We start from the raw sequence: 19,437 nt of genomic DNA, 5'->3' as shown, positions 1-19,437 counted from the left end.
TCCTTCCTTCCTTTCTTTCTTTCTTTCTTTCTTTCTTTCTTTCTTTCTTTCTTTCTTTCTTTTTTTTTTTTAATAGGCTCCATGCCTGGCATGGAGCCCAACTTGGAGTTTGAACTCACAACCGTGAGATCAAGACCTAAACTGAGATCAAGATGCTCAACTGACTGAACCATCCAGGTGCCCCAGAAATCCACATTTCAATGTGTGTATCAGTATTCCATTAATTTTCATTGTTGAGTAGTATTCCAGTGTGTAGTTGGACCATAGTCTGTTTTTCCATTTATCAGTTGAAGGACTTTTGGGTTATTTCCAATTTGGGGCAATTTTGAAGAAAGCCACAAAAACCCACACACACATAGAGGTGCTTGTGTGAACACAAGTGTTCATTTTTCTGGGGTAAACACTAAGGAGTGGATTTGGGGGTTTTAGGATAAGTGTAATTTTATAAGAAACCTGCCGAACTGTTTTCCAAAGTGGCTGCACTTCTCAGGCATTGTGGCCTGGGAATTGATCCTATGAAGAACACCAAGGTGACCACAGGGCTCAACTTTGTTTTCTCCCTCTCTAGGGAATAACGATCTTGAGCTGCTTATTGCCCGATACCTGAAAAGAACTGTTTCATATATTTTGTCTAGTTTTCTAGTTTTGTTTTTTAGTGAAAAAGCGTAAGTCCCATACCAATTATGCCTTCATGGATGTGAGTGGAAATTCTACCTTTATGTTTCTCTACCTGACAAATGGGGATGACAATACTTATCTCCTAGAGCTACTGTGAGTGCACGGGGAGACACATAGGTGTGTTGGACCCAATCGTTATACCCTTTCAGGTTCCTTCTATTGCTTTTTTTTTTTTTTTAAATCTCTTGGTTTGACACCTTATCCTTCTTGGGTCACTGCTCTGCTTTCAGACTTGGATGAAAAACGCTCCCCAGGGCATGGAGTCCAGCTTCTTGAGCATTTTCTCTTGAGACGAAACCACCTTTGGGGCAAATCTCGACCCAAAGGACATGGGACATGGGATGGACCAGGCTGTTAAGTCCTCGCATCTCTTTCTCTTTTGTGGGCTCCTTTAAGGTGTGAAGGTGTGGAAACCCTTCCAAAGGAACCCCTCCCTGTCTCCTGAAAGTTTACCGTAGAGCTGCAACTGTGTGGTAGTACATGGCACCTCCTTGCTTCACATACTCCTTTCCCTCTCTCCCATGCTCATGAACCTGGGCTTGCTCACATAAAGGGTCAACATCTTAATCTTTCACCAGACTTTGATTTCTAGAGGACCTTGTGGAAGGGAGCAGGTGAAGTGCTTAGTGAAGGGCCTGCACTTCCGTGCATCATGAATACATTGTAGCTTCTGTTTCTAAGCAATGCACCTGCTGGAGCACTTCTCAGGCTGTATTCTAGCCAGGAGTGCACGTCTGTCTCCCTTTGCTGGACATAAGCTCCTTGATGTGAGACGATGCACACACACTGCAATGCCAGGCATGCAGCTTGGTAACTGTGATCGACCACATTCTATCCACGGATCTGAAATTGAACACAACGATTGCTATTAATGTTTGTTTTTTTTCCCCCTTAAGCTTGTGAGTGTTTAGGTGAGAATGGGGAGTGGCTCTCCACACACAAAACATCCAAGGAAGTCAGAGTTCTAGATGTAAAGCTCAAGGAAACAGCTTCTATTTTAATTTCTACTTTAAACAAGACACAGTGGAGATGACTGAATCTGAAAGATGCAGTGAGCACTCTTGTGCAGTTCAGGGACAGGTCAGAGAACACCTTTCCACCTGAGTTCAAGACTGGCAGACGGGGCACTGAGAAGGATCCCAACCCGTTTATTTTACTGACAAGAAGACTGAGGGTCAAGGTGGAACACAGGGGGCTTGGGCCCACACCTCTGGATTCCTAACTCCAGTTGTTCCTCCTACACCACTGCTCTGTGCTTAGAAATACGAAATTCAATTTTTAAAAAAAAGATTTTATTTATTTATTTATTTGAGGCGGGGAGGGGCAGAGGGGAAGGTGCAGAGGGAGAGGGTGAGGGTCTCAAGCAGACCCTGAGCTGAGCATGGAGCCCGACGCAGGGCTTGATCTCATGATGTTGAGATCATGACCTGAGCTAAAGTCAAGCGTCAGATCCTTAACCGGCTGAGCCACCCAAGCACCCCAAAATTCAATTTTTCAAATAGGTTTGTGATTGAAAAATAAAATCCTAATATTCATATTTCTGGCCTTTGATTCTGCATTTCTTCCCATGTGCCCAGCTGCCTGTGGCAGCCCTTAGAAGCCCACAGTTTACATGAGGGTTCATGCTTTGTGTTGTACATTCTGTGGGTGTTGAAAAGTGTATAATGGCTGTATCCACCATTATAATACCACACAGTAGTTTCACTGCCCTAAAAATCCTCTGTGCTCCACCTGTTTATCCCTCTCTCTCCCGACTCTCTGGCAGCCCCTGACCTTTTCATGGTCTCCCTAGTTTTGACTTTTCCAGAACGTCATGCAAGTTGGATTGTACAGAATGTGGCCTTTTCAGATTGCCTCCTTTCACTTAGCAAAATGCATTTAAGTTTCCTCCATGTCTCTTTGTGCCTTGCTAGCTCATTTCTTTTCTTTTTCCACTTAAAAAAATGAGTGCACTTATTTCTTGACTGTAATACATTCATAGGGTTCAAAATTCTAAGGGTACCAAAATTCCCCTCTTACTTCTAACCCCCTGCCGTCTGGTTTCCTTCTCTGGAGGCTACTGATGTTAACACTTTCTTGAAAGAACATCTTCCTGAAGACTATATATATAGAAGCACTTTTCTTTTCTTCCCTCTTTTTTATTGTGTTAAAATACACATACCATAAAATCTACCACCTTAGCCGTTTTTGAGTGTGCCGTTCAGCGGCACCAGGCATGCTCCCACTGTTGTGCAACCATCCCCACCATCCATAGCCAGAACCTTTGCATCTTCCCGAACTGAAACTTGTCCCGTAAACACTAGCCCTCCCCCTCACTCTCCCCTCCCCCAGCCCCTGGGCCTACCATGCTACTTTCTGTCTTTATGATTTTGACGACTCTAAGTACCCAGCTCATTTCATTGTATCACTGAATAATATGGGAATCCTTTTAGAGAGTCCCCAGGCAATTTGACTGCGGAGCTGGGTCGAGGTCCTGGGGTCTCAGGAGCGTGGGTCCCCAGAATGGTGCTGTGGGAAGCATCTTCTTGAACAGGTAAACAGGCCACTGGAGTCCCCTTACTTTCCTTCAGATTTTGATGCAGCTCATCCTTGGTTTCCTTATTTCCTGGCCTCGGATGCACTTCCCGCCCCGTTACTGTGCAATATGCTGCATCTGTCCTGTGAGTGCAGGCATCCCTGCCCTGCCTCTTGCCCACCTAGGGGCTGTGTGCGCATCCGTGGGCCCATCTGCACCGTGGGTGTTGATCTGTCGCACGGGCTTCTGCAGGCTCCATGGGATTCCCGTTCCGGAGCCTCTGTGCATTGGGGGCACACAGTCTCATTCCCACCGTGTTTTCTCTGGCTCCCGTGTGGGGTCCCGTGCGGGTGGTTTGTGCCGTCGTGGGGCAGCGGGGCGCCAGGGTCTGGGTCTGCCTGTGGGGAGTGTGTGAATCAAAGGAGCCGGCCGCAGCTGGAGCAACCTCGCCCGGATTCTTAATGCGGCCTCTTGACAGACCGATTGTGCAACAGCATTCCTCCCAAGGAAACACGTCTGCCCCTCAGAGAAGGTGCGAGAGCTTCCCAGACACTGAAGGGGCCCTGCTGGGTAAATTAATTCTTCATTATTCCATTCCCGGGGCTCTGGCGTTGGCCAAGTGCCCGGCACACAGACGCCCGCCCGCACGGGGTCGCCCAGACGCCGCAAACGCAGGGCTGCAGGTAGTCCCCAGCATCCCCTGGAATCGGAAATGCGGATGCTAGCCCATCCTCGTCCGCTCTGGCCAGCACAGAGGGCTCTTGTTGGCACACGAGCTTGCTATCTAAGTATCTTGTTGCCGAGGACGCGCAGGTTCACGTCTGTCTGCACTGGACGGCTGTGTGCGGGGCTGGGATTTTGGCATGTGCGCTCACCGTTCCCTTCCCTCTGTGGGTCATCGTTTACCCCTCCACACCCGCACCCTCGCCCCAGGACTGGAAACCCCATCTGCAGTGAAGATTTCGAGATGGGGTCATTCAAAACCCAAAGTGCCTGGATACTTGGGGTGACGAGACACGAAGAGGAGCCTGAGACCACCCCAGACACCCCCAGGTCTCTTCTCCGGCACCTACCAACACCTTCCAGCACCGACTGTGTGCTGGAGGTGAAACCTGCATCCGGCACCCAGCGCCCCTCTTGTTTCTTCCCTGTCTCCCCCCCGTCCCCCGTGCTTGAGGCAGAAGATCAGGGTTTGAAGCCCATCACTCCTCTTGCCAGCTGCCTCATCCCTCTCACCCGGCTTCCTCGTCAGTAAAATGGGGGGTGGGGGCGGTGATCCTGCTTCCCCATGTTGAGAGGCTGGGAAGGGAGAACGAGGCTGTGCATGGAAGATTTTGGGACATGCCTGGCCTGGAGAGACGCTCGGGAAAGGAGGCCTGTTGCACCCCCCTACCCCCTGCCAGGTGCTCTGTTACTGAATCAGTGAGCAGTCACCTGGCCTGGGCATCAGGGCACAGCACTGAGTATGACCTGGTCCCTGCTCCAGGGCGGTGGCGGTGGGAAGGGCGTGTGCATGAAAGGTGTGTTCAGGGGATCCCTCCCAGGCATCACCAAAGGGCCCTGGGTTTGGAGGTGACAGCCAGAGTACAGAGGTGGCTGCAGTCATGGGCTTAGGTACTAGACACCGGGGTTCACATCCAGGGCTTCCCCTTACTGGTGGCTAGTCTCAGTTTCCCCAGCTACTCACGGGGTGCCTGGCAAATTAAACGAGTGAGCAGTCCTAGGGTGCACAGCTCGGGGCCCGACAGACACATCTCAGAGCTTGTTCATACCTAACCCCGTCTGCACTGCAGCGGAGGCTAGAGGCTGAGATGCAGAACAGGGGAGGTGGATGGGGGTTTTGTTCCTGCTGGGCCCGAGGTCAGCGTGTCTGAGAAATGGCCCAGCAAGGGAGCTGATCCGTGCGGGCTCCCTCTTGGAAGTAAGCGGTCGGAAGGCCAGGGCAGGAAGACGCTCAGGATGTCTGGTCTAACAGGGGCCAGCCCTGCCGCCCACCAGCCGCTATCTCTCCGGGCTCCTGGTCCGTCCTGGGGCAGCCTTCCCAGGGGAGCCGGCCGGGAAACCACAGCTGCGGGCAGGAGGCGCGGGCTGTTTCATCCACCTCGGGATGGCGGGAGTTACAGGTGAGGCCATTGTTCCTGTGCACAGGTGGAGAAAATGTGTCCTGACAGCCCCAAGGATGGGCCCCTGGCAGCCCCGCCAGCCTGGCCCAAGCCCCGGGCTGGCCCTCGTGGGCACCCGAGTTACAGAACGTCCTGTGAGCGCTCCCCACGGCCTGGCCTCTTCATGTGCTTCCAGCGCCCGCGGCTTGGACACACCTGGGAGCAGTGTGGCCCATTCACTAAGCGCTTTGGCGAAGGTCACCGTCAGCCAGGGACAGAGTGAGTATTGTCGAGGGCGCCAGCCCAGCCTTTGTGCCCTCTGGGCTGCCCCTGACCACAGGAATTCCTCGTGCTCACCCTCATTCACACCGGGAGGGCGCCCACTGCTGTGGGGGCGGCCTCCCGCCCTCCCTCCCTGTGATGCTGCCTTTGGGCTGGAGGCTGAAGCCTTGGCCAAACAAGCCTCGCCCACCTTTTTCCAAAACCTAATTGCCACACTGTGTCTGTGATGGGCACAGACCCAGGGCCGGGCCTGCCAAGAATCTCCCCGTGTGAATACCTACACAGGGCATCTCCTGTGGGAACCAGGAGTCACACAGGGCCTGGCGTTTGTCCCCAGCCTGTCTTGTGACATTAGGCAGATCAAAGCCCCATTGTAAAAAGTCATGTTCGCTCTGTTTGTCCTCCTGGAGCCCATGTCCTGGGACGGCCTTCCCTCTTCTCCGATTCGGGGAGGGAGCTGACCACCGAGACGTGGGCCCCCGCATTCCTTCTGGAAGGAGCCCCACCGAAAGTGAAATCGTCTTTCCTGGGTCTGAGGCTGGGGCACACCCTGAGAAAGAATGAACAGCGTGGGGCAGCCCGACTCCCCGGTGTCTCCAGGGGAGCAAGCTCTGACTTGGTTCTACAAGTAGCAGCTGAAAGGCAGAGAAAAACGTCACGGACGCTGAAATCACCAGGGCTTCCTGAGCCAGCGATGAGGGAAGGGCCCCTGGAGGGGGCCGGGGGCGGCGGCCTCTGCCCAGCACCCCTTGGAGGGCAGGCAGAGAGGAAAGCAGGCTTGGACAAGCCTGAGCAGTGAGGGTAGGAAGGCGTGAGGTCCTCCCCAGTCCTCCGCCGGGTGTCCAGCCCGAGGGAACCAGTCAACCACTTGCGCGGCCGTGCGTGAGCTAGGAGGATCTCGACACATCCTACAGTCCGCAGATCTGTCGGTGGGGGCTGCCTGGAGCGCGAGCTGAGGGCCGGGACAATTAGTAGGTCTCAGCGAGGGTGTGTGCCTTTCCCATCTGCCATCTCTGGTGTGTTAGTCAGGGTACGCTAGGTTTTGCGGCAGTGACAAGTTCACCTCCAAATCGCAGTGGCTTAACATCGCAAAACTTCATTCTCCTCTCACACACAGCTCAGCATGAAGGGATGGCTTCCCAGGGCAGCTGTCCTCCACATGGTGACCCCGAGACCCAGGCTGTCTTCGTCTCTTGGTTCGAGCGTGGGGCTTCGTGCCACCGTGCCTGGAAGGGACACGTCACTTTTACTCACTGCTCACTGTCCATAACTTCTCGTGTGCTCTCCGCCTTCCCCTCCTGGGCAGTACAGTGAGCGCCCAGGAGGGACGACCGGGAAACGGGATCCGGTGCGTGTCCAAGACTGTGCCTGCCACATGCAGTGAGACCCACTCCTCTGTTTCAGAGGCCGGGGAAGTGGTTCCTGGACAGGGAGGGGACGTGAACCAGACCAGCAGCAGGAGTCGGCAGTGGCCACAGTTGGATCCAGCCTAACTCCTGTGCTGACAATTTTTTTGGTGGGCCAGAGTGCCATGCTATCGAGATCCCCCTTTCCATCCATTCCTCATCTGTTGTGTGAATTCTGTCGCCCCAGATTTCCCTTCTCCTACTGGGAAGCCTCGTGAAGGGACCGTTCTGCCGCTAGGTGCTCCCCTCAGAAGCTCTGTGTCCTCTCGTCTGGGGCCTAGGGACTCGCCAGAGGTGTGGCGGACATCGATGAAGGCAAACCCTATAGTAGGCTCCTGAGGCTGCCCCTTCTCCAAGTGACTTCCCTCGCTCTCTAAAGAGCAGGGCAAATTCCTGTGCTCATGTTTTACTTCTGTATTGCACAGAAATCTTTTTTAGGTACAAGTGGCTTATTCGTCTGCATCATTGAAAAGCCCAGGGATTTCGGCTTTCAGAATGGCTGGATCCAGAGGCTCAAAAGCTATCATCAGAACTCAATCTCACTGCCTCCATTTCTCATTTCTGCCTTCCTCTGAGAAAGTTCTAGTCTCCGGATTGGCTCTGATTGATTAGACTGGGGTCACACGCCCACTTCTGAATCAACTACGACAGCCAGAGGGATCAAGAGACTCTAAATGGCCACCCTGGATCTGGGGAACGTCCTTTGCCTCTCTCGAGCCTCGTGGATTGGGAGGGAGCACCAGCACACAAGATACATCACGCACGATGCTCCTGTCCTCTAATAGTGGGGTCTTCCATGCTGGAAAGGTAAAACATTCTGCGGAAGCCCAGGGGAAGGACATGCTTGCTCTGCTCAGGGCGTGGATGGTTAGGGAAGGCTTCCTGGGGGAGGTGTGTTTGCAGACAGTCAAAGGGGACGTGGGGAGGGTGTGGCGGGCAGAGGGAACAGCCCAGGACCAAAGAGCATGTCTCACTTGAAGACACCTGATTGCTCGGTGAGGCTAGAGAGTAGGGTAGGGGATACAACCTCTGTCAGGTGCTGTCTGGGGCCTGTCTGACTGTCCCTCAAGATTGGGGTGAGATGGGGAGGGACCCTGAATAACCCGCACACTTTAAATCCCAAGGAAGGAGAATGCACGGCGGTGGGGGACAGGTCTGGACCTCAGATGGCTAGGATGAGCAGAGAATATGCCATGGGCATTGTTCATATGTGGCACCCCAGGCAGGGATGGGCACGGCTGCCCAAAAAGTGCTGTTAAGGCAGAATGGGGGTCTTGGCAGGTGTGGTATTGTGATTTATAATAAGAGATATATATTTGGTCTTTGTCCCCTTTCCTGGCACAAAGCTCCTAAAACCCTTGGAATTTCCTGTGATGAGAGCATAAAGGTGTCTTTTGTTATGTTAATGAGGCAACTTTTGGGAAGCACCTAAGGAGCGGGGCTGGTTGCCATGGGAGCCGACCCAGTGGTTGGAGGGTTGGAGCTCTCAGTCCCACCTCCAGAGAGTGGCTGGAGGTTGAATCAATTGCCCGTGGCCAATAATGATCTAATCAATCAGGCCTCTGCGATGAAGCCTCCATGAAACCCAAAAGCCTGGGTTTGGAGAGCTTCTGGGTTGGTGGAGATCTGGGGAGAGTAGAAGGGCATGGAAGCTCCACGCCCCTTCCCCACACCTTGCTCTATGTGTCTCTTCCATCTGGCTGGTCCCGATTATACCCTTTTATAGCAAACCGGTGTTCTAGTAAGTAAAATGTTATCTCTGAGTTCTGTGATTAAGGTAAAATTAGATCATTAGGTGGAGCCCAAATCTCATCTGACAGGTGTCCCTACCTGTAAGGAGAGATCAGGACTCAGACACACACACACACAGAGGACGGCCATCTGCACGCCAAGGAGAGAGGCCTCGGGAGGAACCAGCCCTGCCCCTGCCTGGCCCTTGGACTTCCAGCCTCCAGGACTGGGGGACAAGAAACCCTGTGGTTTAAGCTGCCCTGTCTGTGGGACTTTGTGCAGCAGATCTAGCTGACTCTACAGATACCTGGTTGCAAAGCAGTAGTCTGTGAGAAGGCCCCCCACCCAGGGTGCTGGGGACACAGTGGCAAAGAAGGAGGGACACTCGCAGACCAAGGCCCGGTACCCCCTGATGCTGATGGGCACCAGAACCATGTGTGTGCCACGGCCTCGTGGTGGACCGGGTCTGGTCCCGGGCCAGGTCACAGCAAGGTCAAAGCCACACTGAAGGTTCCTGCTTCAAGGGCTGGCAGTGGCTGTGGGTTTGCATGGCTCTCTGCGAATCTGAGCAATGCCCTTGTGTATTTGCCGAGCGCTGCCTTGGTGCCGGTTCCCCCGTTGGGGGCTGAGGACCCCACGACAGAAATAGCAGTGATGGCCTCTTTGGCTCACATGCTGCAGGCCTTACAAACACCGAGGGCAGCACTTCCTCGTACCTCTGACCCTCACCACAGCCTGCGGCAGATGTCCTCACTCCACCTGGCAGAGCCTGGTGAGACCTGGGAAGCCCAGGCCCACTCAGCTGTTGAGCCCCCCAGCTGGGATTTGAACCTGAGTCTATGGGACCTTGGAGCAGAGGCCCCTGGCCATTCAAGCCTTGGCCTTGCTGCATGTGGGCATCTACCAAAGGGTAGTTCTTGGCCACTTTTGAAAGACGTTGGTGCTGACGGAAGCTCCAGATTGGGCCCCATACATCTCATCTGGTCCCCCCACCCCCAGAGTTGGGGTCTGGGCCCAGGGTTGCTCCTGAGCTCTAGGGCGCCAGAGCCCCAATGCAGGGAGAGAGTGTGGAGTTAGGGACATGGGGTCATCAGGACTGCCCCTCTGCTGGGCACAAGGCTCAGGCTTATCTTCTAGCTCTGGGGACAAAAGGGCTGTGTCTTGGGTCCACAGGAAGAGCTCTGGCCCTCTGTGTGTGCTGATCAGAGACCTCAGTCTCAACGGCAATCCAAGTGGTAGTGTTCCTGCATTCTGGAACCTAGCCACCCCCTCCTCTTGGGGTCTCTGTTTCCCCAGACCAGGCTCTCGATTGGCCCCTGGGAGGAATCCAAGGGATGGAATCCTGTTCCTGGGGTCCCTGCAGACACTGGGGAGGGGAAGGAACTTTCAGGGCTCCCGGAAGAGAATAACGCCCCCCATCCAGGATTACGCACACTGTCAGCCAGAGAGATGGGCCACAGCCACCTCCTGTGGGCCACAACTCACATCACTGAGCTCCCATGCACCTGTCCTGCATGACCTGAGCTTTGTATGAGCTGGCACCGCTCTGTATGAGCTGTGGTCCTGTGAGTACCTGGGCTTCAGAGTCACAGGCAGGCAGCCACTCTGAGTGCTACCTGTGAGTGCTACCTGCATGATCTAATGGAGGCCTGGTGTCGGCCTCTGAGCCTCACCCACGCTGTTCCTTCCACCTTCCCCAGGTGGCTCTCATCTTCTCCATGGTGGGAAGAAAGTGGAGGTCTCCTGCATGCCAGCCCTCCATCCACAATGTCATGTTTTGTCCTCCAAGGATTCCTGTGACCGCTCAGGCCCTTCCCAGGGTCACCCGACTGGACTCCCCTTGGGGTCAGCCAGAGGCCACCACCGTGGCCTGCTGGGGAAGGGCAGAGCCTTAGTTTCAGACCTGGGGTTGATTTTCTGAGATTTCCTGAGAAGGTATTTATTGGGAGAGGAAGTTGCAAGAGGTGAGAAACTTACCCAGAAAGTTGAGGAATTGGATACTTAGAGAAAAAGCCTTTTCTCACAAGGGGCTGTGTCTCCTGGAACCTATACACCTGCAGATTCCTGGCCCGTCCCGTTTCCATAGTGTAGTGGTTATCACGTTCGCCTCACACCTGCAGATTCCTGGCACTCACTGTTTATCTGCCAGAGATTGAAAACCTGAAACAGTCAGCTGTGAGCATGCAAATCTCAGAAGAACTGGCCTTCTGTGATTTGCATGGGAACAAAAGCTCCCTCTGATATCCTGGGGCCCAGCCCAGGAGGTCCCAGTCTTCAGAATAGCCCCAACTCCCAAATCCAGTGGGGTTTCCTGCCTAGGCCTAGGGCAGCCATTCTCAAGGTGGGGTCACCTGGGCATGGAGTAGAAATGCAAAATCTCAGGCTCCTCCTCAGACTTACTGAATCAGAAACTCTGGGGGGTAAGTGGAGAGATAGTCCATCTTCATGGATTCGGAAACCCAATATTGTTTGATCCGTAGATTCAGCACAAACCCAGTCAAAGTCCTGGCAAGCTGTTTTGTAGGTATTGAGGAACCGACTCTAAAATCCATGTGGAAAAGCATGGGTAAGAGAGTAGGCGATGTAATTCTGAAAAAGATGAGACTTTGGGGACAGGGTCAACAACCTGTGTTTTAACAAGCCCTCAGGTGAGTCTGGAGCACAGTCTGGGGACCACTAGGAAAGCACAGAAGCTGGGGTGGAGGAGTGGAGGAGACCACATCTGGAGGTTGAAGTGTTCAAGGGCTTCCTCCTAGCCGGTCTCACCTGGTGAGCGGGCATCTCCATTATCCCTCAAACACACCCTGAGATTGCTTTTGGGACAGGGGAGGGAGTGAGTCTGATTGGGCCAAGTTGGAGTTCTCTCTAGCACCAAGGATTGGCTGGGGAAAAGGCAAAGTATATCCTACATTAATAAAGCCTGTTTCTATCATAGGTGTTTTAAGCTCTAACGTAATCTTGGTGTCTTTCACAAGCCTCACCTGGCCACTGTTCTGGTTCGTCCTGATACCTCCTAAAGGGCCACAGTCACTTTCTTCCCCCTGGACTTCTCCTAACCTCCTGCTGGCATCCTCCACCAATGCTTCTCCTATACTGGCCACCAGAGTGGCCTTCCTAAAGCACAATGCTTTAAGAGTTTTTCTGTGTTCTGTGTACTTTATTTTTTTCCCCCTTAATGGCTTCTGGGTTTCCTGTCTTGCTTAGGAAGACTTTCTGCACTGTGAGGTTATAAGGATCTTTATCATTATTCTTTTCCATATGCTTGTAGTTTAAAAAGAAAAAAACACAAAACTCCTTTACCTTTAACACGTTTGGAAATTATTCTTGCGTACGGTGTGAGGTAGGAATTTACCTTTGTTTCTAAGTGGTTGGTCAGTTGTCCCAGCTCTTTTAAACAAAGAATTTGTCCTTTGTCTGTTTTAAGTTCCTATATATACTGGGAGGAACCTCTGAACTGTCTTTCCTGCTAATCAGTTTGTTCCGATGCCAGGAGTACACCATTTCGTTACCATAGCTTCAGAATAAGTTTTAGTATCTGGTCAGTCGCATCCCCTCATGGTCTCCCTTTCTTTCCTTTCTCTTTTCTTTTCTTCTTCTTCTTCTTTTTTAAAGATTTATTTATTTATTTTAGATAGAGAGTACAAGCAGGAGGGGCAGAGGGAGAGGGAGAGAATCCCAAGCAGACTCCACGATGATCACAGAGCCTGATGCTGGGTTTGATCCCACAACCCTGAGATCATGACTTGAGCCAAAACTAAGAGTCAGATGCTTAACCAACTGAGCCATCGAGGTGCCTCTGGTCTCCCTTTCCAAAGCCATCTTGACAATTTTTGCAGATTGATTTTTTTCCCCCTGAACATCAGATTCACATGGTCCATTCCCCCCCATCCAAAAAAGAAGATTTGGTCTCATTTTTAAAGAAATGATTCAAACCCAACTCAGAGCCTTGCTGGGATTCTGAAGGGAATAGATAAGTATACTAATCCCTGAGGATTTGGCCAATTGTGATAATAGATCCTTCTCAGAGAACATCTCTCTTCACTTATTCAGCACTTGATTTAAGTTCTTTAATGGCATTTCAACATTTTGTCATAGAAATCTTGTACACTTCTGATTAGACATGTTTCTAAGTATTTCATGGCTAGTTTAGCAAGATTAGGGCATTGGGACGTCGCAGGCCTGGGAGAAGCAGAGCAAAATCTGCCACGTGGTGATGAGGCGCATGTCCAGCAAGTGCTTACTCTGTGGGGTTGTACCAGCCTTAAGGGGCCACACTGGCCTGTAAGCCCAGCTCATGGGGATTTCCAGGGCCATGTTTGGCTTTGATATTGGACCCCTTTGTGCTCAAACTTGCTGTCATACCACACTTGGGGTATCAGGATCATCTGGAATTTGCCAGGTTGGTGGTAGCATGAAAGGGCGGGCTCCTTCCCTGAGCTCCCAATGTACCACCTCCTTGCTGCACCTGGTAACACGGTTACAGCTCCTGGGGTCCTTTAAGACTCAGAGGGCCAGACAACAGCTTTGACTCGACAGCGTGAAGGATTTGGAGAGGTCTGAGCCTGAAGCTAGCGTCCTGCTTGCACACACAGGCCTCACATTTGTCCCTCACATTGGCCGGTGCCCATGATCCAGCCCTAAAGTTAAATGAGAGGGAGTTCCCGAGCTGGGAGAGTGGGGCCTGAGGGTTTTCTGCTTCCTGGGCTGGAGGCCTTCCCCCCTGCATAGGTGCATGCTTGTCACACTAAGCCCTTTCGGGAAGCAGGGGAACCCCAATCCCGCCAGATTCTTCAGTTCCTCACATCCCCTGCCTCTGAAATAACTCTCCTGCTGGGACAGGCATTGCCAGTGGTCTTCTCTGCTCCCACCTCTGTCTTTCAGACCTTCTTGTGGGCCCCCTGCTCCTCGCAGTGGGTCGGGCAGACCAGTAGCTCTCCTCAACAGGATGTGGAGTGAAAGAAGCCAGTTGCCAACAGCCACTTGGCGTGATTCCATTTCTGTGAGCTGTCCGGAGTAGGCCGATCCGGGCTGACAGAGAGTGGCTTGTTGGTTCCCTGGGGCCAGGGAAGCTGGCGGTAGATAGGGAGTGACTACTGATGGGTCCAGGGTTCCTTTCTGGTGTGATTAAAATGTTCTGGAAAAGACTGTGGTGGTGGGTGCACCACTCTGTGAATCCACTAAAGACACTTTAAGTTGATGAAGTGTGTGGCCCGTGAGTAAAATCTCAATAAAGCTGTTACCAGAAAGAAGAGCCAGGCCTGCACTACCTTTCTGGAATAAAGTGATGAGAGCCAGGAGGGCCCTCCTGAGTAGGCCCGCTGTCTGCAGTATCTGCTCCTCTCCACAGGCCTCTCCCCAGCTCCTTCGTTCCCACCCACTGTGGCTGGGGCCCCACTTGCCTGGCTGTGGTCCCCCATCTGCTTACTTCCCACGGCTCCGACCCCCAGAGTGGGGCACAAAGTCTGCTCTCGCTGCCCCTTGAAGCTTCCTCCATAGCTGCCCAGGCCGCAGAACAATCAGGACCTCAGCCTCTGTGGGCTCTCCACCAGGGACTCCCACAGCTACCCATTTGCACCCATGGGCTCCATCCATCCATCCATCCATCCATCCATCCATCCATCCATCCATCCCTCTGTCCGCCGAGTCTGCTCAGGCTGCTACAACAAAACTCCCATAGAAATGGGTGCCTATAAATGACAGAGATTTATTCCTCACACTTCTGGAGGCCAGTGGTCCAAGGTCAGGACTCCAGAGGACTCGCTGTTTGTTGAGAACCTGTGTCCTCATTCGTGGACCATGACTGCTCTCTGTGTCCTCAGACGGAGGAAGCGGCAAGAGGCAGCTCTGGGACCCCTTTCATAAGGGCACTGATCCCATCCGGTCGGGCTCCACCCTCGTGACCTGATCACCTCCCACACACCCCACCTCCTCATACCATCACCATGGGGGTTAGGATTTCAGCACATACATTTGGGGGGGGACACAAACATTCAGTCTATAGTACCATCTGTCCTCTACTCACTCATTCCTTCAACTGTCCAGCCATCCCTCAGCCCCCCACCCATTCCACAAACACTCAGTGGGCTCGTGCTGCCAGGACATCTGGTGGGGGGCAGCTGAGTAGACAGGCGGTGACAGCCCCAGGCATGTTCGCATCTTGGGTTTTGGAAAGTATCAGTCCAGCACCCACTCCCTGCTCCGGGCTGCGTCTCAAGCTAGCTGATAGGACCCTAGGTTGCTCTGTAGACTCAAATGGCTCCTCTTGGGTTCCAAGGAGGAAGAAGGTACCAGATCAGAGCCCAGACCGGGGCACCCACAACTTCCCTGACTAGCTGTTCGACCTCAACCCACCTGGTCCCCACTGCCCCCATCATGAAGGGATCAGGCTGGCCGCTTTCCAAGTCCCCTTCTGGGTCCCTCTGGGGCCCTCTGGGGGCTGCCCCACTTCTGCCATGCACGGAGCAGGCTGCCCGACTCTCAAGTTCAGCGCTCCTTCCCCGCCAACCTGCACTGGGGTGGAAACGCCTACTCAACATTCTCCCAACTGCCACATGCTTTCACCCATCACACCCTCCCTCTGTCTTCCTGCCCTGGTCATTGTCTGTGTCCCCAGCCCATGGGCTGATCACACGCAGGGCCTTCTGGTCCTGGAGCTTGTGTGATGCTGGGATGTGCCCATGTGGGGCTCACTGGTGCTCCAGCCCCTGTCCTTGCTGGTGCCCCGGGACACCCCAGGGCTGGTGGCTCTTTTGGCTACTTCTGGGACATCCTGGGGCCCCAGGCTCTCATGAGGCTCTGTGTGCTGTGGCCTGAGGGGACCCTGGACCCTGCGACCGAGGCCTCCCTCTCCTCCTGGACAGAGCAACAGCAATGGGGCCCAGAGAGAGCCTTTGCCCTTCATCACTAGCGCTGTATGTAGTCAAGGCACTAGAAGAACCCGGATGGACCCAGAACGGAGCCCTGGCATCCCATGCCAGGCACAGAAGAGTTACATGGGGAGTCGTTACGGACGGGCTGAATCACCACCTTCCCTGGTTTAGGCCTGGACCCTGGAGGAGGAGCCAGGGAGAGAAAGCGGCACATGAAGGCAGTGATGGAGAGCGTGGCGCCTCTGGGGCTCACACCGCTGCCTCAGCTCCCCTCACCACGCTGTGGCTCCAGGGCCCAGAGCTGAGTTTGACCAAGGACGCTTGGCAGATAGAAGCTTCCAGAGCCGGCGTGCCTTGCACCATGCGGAGTGGTGGAGTAACACGGGGGCACGTCCACCCACCCCAGCTGTGACTTGCCAGGACCTGCCGAACAGCTAGTTTCATCTGCGTGTCTGGGCAGAATAGCCATCCTGGGTGTCACTGTGGTGGCAGATTAAAGGTGACATGTCAGTTAGCCCAGAGGGGACCCACTCACCACCTCATCTTTCCATCCCATTCTGTGCATTCTTTTTATCAGAGACCTTGCCTTGCAGGCCATAACTTACTACCTGTTGTTACTACACCTTGAAGTGTCCATCCATCCCCTACACGTCGCTTGGTTTCTAGCGCAGAAATGAGCTCTCCTATGTCCTGCAAATACGCATCACCGCGTGGTGGGCACACCGTGTGCAGGCGGTGGCCAGGGAGAGAGCCGGCACAGGGATTCCCAGCACTGCTGAGTGCCTACTGCATGCACGGCCCGGCACTGAGCACATTGGGGCCCCCCCACCCAGAGGTGGGTGCCTGTGTCTGGCCCAGAGAGGGCACCCAGGCTTGGGGAGGCCCAGCTCAGGCCCTGTCGTGAGGCAGGTCCATGGCTGGGAAGAAGGGACACGGAGCAGGAATGTCTAGGGGATGAGAAGGAGCTGGCCGTGGCTCAGGAGAGAGCGCTAGGTGAGCAGTGCCCAGAGGGGTAGGGAAAGAGGCGTGAGGGCCCTTCGCGAACCAGATGGGAAGCCAGATTAGGTGCTGAGTCAAGAGGAGAGCCTCCCGCCACATGAGAGGGGCCGCTGTGGAAGTGTGGAAGGCTGTTCGGGTTGGGCTGGAAGGAGGAGGGTCGGGGCACCCCGCCGCCGGGCAGCCGGGCCAGGTGGTACCCCCACACGGGCTGCTCGGAGCCCCTCCAGCCGGGCCCTGCTTTCGCCCACCTCCGTGGCAACCAGATCCCGTGGATCCGGGGGGCCCTGCCGGCAGGAGGCTCCTGGCAGGGGGAGAGCAGGTGAGGAGGGGAGGGCGGGCAGAGGTCGAGGGGCAGGAACAGACCCTGCCTGCCGTGTTCCTCCCAAGGGGACAAAGCCACCTGTGCCTTCTGAAGCTTTGGTCTCTGGCCGTGGGCTGCAGGCTCCGCTGGGCCGGGTCTCCAGGCCGCAGGTGGGGCTGCCCTTTGGCCCCACATCCTTGGTGGTGGTGTCAGGGGCTCCGGTGCCACAGAATCTTCGGAACAGGGAGGCAACTCCAGGCAAGGTGGGGACCTTTCCTCCACTGGTCACCGGGTGCGGGAGGAGCCACACCAGGAGACTGTGCCTGGTACCGGGGGCTGAGGTCTCCTCCGACCCAGCTTCACATGGGGCTGTTCAGGGCTTCGCCAGCAACTCGGGCCATTTCTCAAGGAGGGTTTCAGGAAACGTTGGTCCCAGAAGATGCTCCAGGAGAGGGACTTTGGAGGTGGAATTGGCTTGAGAAACTCTGCTTGCTCTCTTCTCTGGGAGGGGCCTCGTAAAGGCTCCAGCCAGTCCTCAGTAAAGACTTGGCTTTATCCTGTGACTTCCAACCCCCTTGGGTCCTGTCCGCATCCTATGGAAGCAGGGTCTGCTTTGGGAAACGTTGGCCACATGCGTCTGTGCCCGCCCTGCACTGGGAGGGCATCTGCGTGCAGGGTGATGGGCTTTCTTTCCCCGGCTTTGGGCTTCGGAGTGCACCTCGTCTGGAGGAGGGGTTAGCTGCTGCCCCTGCTCCAAGCTGCAGATGGCTCCTCCTCCCCTCCCAGAGCCAGGGACACTCCAGAATCTTCCATGTTGCTTGCTCCCCTTTCTGCCTGTGTAGTGGGAAGGGAAGTGGCCAGGTGGCCGAGGGCACTGGGTTCTGTCCTGGCCTGGTGCTGGGATCTCATGCAGTTCCAGGGAAAGAGCATGAGAGGTCTTTCTTCAGGCTGCTGGCCCTGGGGGAGACTGGGGCAGGAGAGGACCCCTGGGCCCAGCTGTGCTGGCCGTGTGCAGAGGGGGCTGGGAAGGAAGCTGCCTGGGCAGAGAGGGGCTTCCCAGTCCTCAGCTTCAGAGCTGGATGGCCTGGAGCTGCCCAGAGACCAGTGAGGACCCAGTGACCCACGGCAGGCTGCAGGCTCTGTGCGTGGGGACCGGGCCAGGGAGAGGCTCAGCGAGGCCAGAGGAGGGGAACCAGGTGTGCAAGGGGGATTTGGTAAAGGGTTAGGGATCGAGTCTCCAGAAGCTTCACTCGGAACATGGCTGGGAGCCTGCTGGCTGCCCTGGGGGCAGGGAACAGTATTTACCTGTGCGAGCTAGAGCAGAACCCGGACCTTGGCAAGTGGGGTGTGGGGAAGAATGGCACAGCAGTCGGGGGTTGAGAACATGGGCATCGGCTCAGTAGTGAGCACCCCATCTCTGGAGGTATTCTAGCAGGAGCTAGGCCCCATCAAGCTGTCAGCCAGGCAGAGACGGCCCAGGGTGGAGGCTAAGAGCGTGAGGGGTGGTGTTCGTTCATTCACTCACTGCCCACCATGGGCGAGACATGGGTCTGGGTTTGAATTCCCCCTTTTCCTCTTCCTCGCTCTGCAACCTTGGGCTGCTCACTTAACTTCTCTGAGCCCTGGCTTCCTCACCTGTGAAACATCTGTGGTTTCTATCCCTTTCCCTGCTGGGATGAGTCAGTCTGAAAACTGGGGCCCCGAAAAGCCCTCTGGGAAGTTCAGGTCCCGGGTCAGGCCAAAAGGGGTGCCCTGGCCATGCAGGAGGCAGAGTGCAGGTGTGGGCATGAGGAGGGACCCCACCGAGCTTGCCTTCAGCCTCTAGCTGTACCACCTCGGCCTTCATGTGACCCCAGGATCTTCCAGAAGAGCTGCCCAAACTGGCTCTCCCTGCCTTGGTGGGCCGGCCGCCCCTCTCTGCGCTCACAGCGAGGCCTGGCAAGCAGCGATGGGGGGGCCAGGAAACAGCCCTCTGTGCCTTGTGGCTGGGCGATCGTGAGGGTCTTGGGTGGGCTTGGTCTACTGAGTGGTGTAATGGGGACACATGCGGCCTCTGTGTGCAGGAGTGGGGGCCCCAGGCCTGTGACAGGCAGGAATCCTGCCACTTGGGGCCCCTCCTCAGGGGCTGGCCCGGCGTGGGAATGCTCTGGCTCAGGCTTCATGTGCTCAAGCAGATTGACAAGGTCCAGGGCCTGCGCTCTGCCTCCCAGGGGACAAGATTGACGGTTGATCAGTGGGGGGCAGGCGGCCAAGGCAGGGTGTGCTGGGAACAGTGAGCCCCTGACTCCCTCCTGGTCCCTCCCTCTCCGCCCAGGCCTGGCCCCGGCCTCTCGGTTGGGATATCAGAGGGGAAGGGCGTGGCACCCCACGGTGGCCCTGAGTTGGTGGTGGCACCATGGCAGGAGGTCAGCCCCAGGCATCCACCCTGCCAAGGCCATGAAGTGTGCCGAAGGGGACGTGGCCCTTGTTCCCGCAGCCTGCCCCAGGGCCTCCTGCTCCTACTAGCTGCCCTTTCCCCCTGCCTCGGGCAAATGTGGCACATCACGGCTCTCAT

The sequence above is a fragment of the Neomonachus schauinslandi genome, chromosome 11, assembly GCF_002201575.2.
Source record: "Neomonachus schauinslandi chromosome 11, ASM220157v2, whole genome shotgun sequence".
Classification (NCBI taxonomy): domain Eukaryota; kingdom Metazoa; phylum Chordata; class Mammalia; order Carnivora; family Phocidae; genus Neomonachus; species Neomonachus schauinslandi.
Note: the sequence above shows the minus strand (reverse complement) of the source record.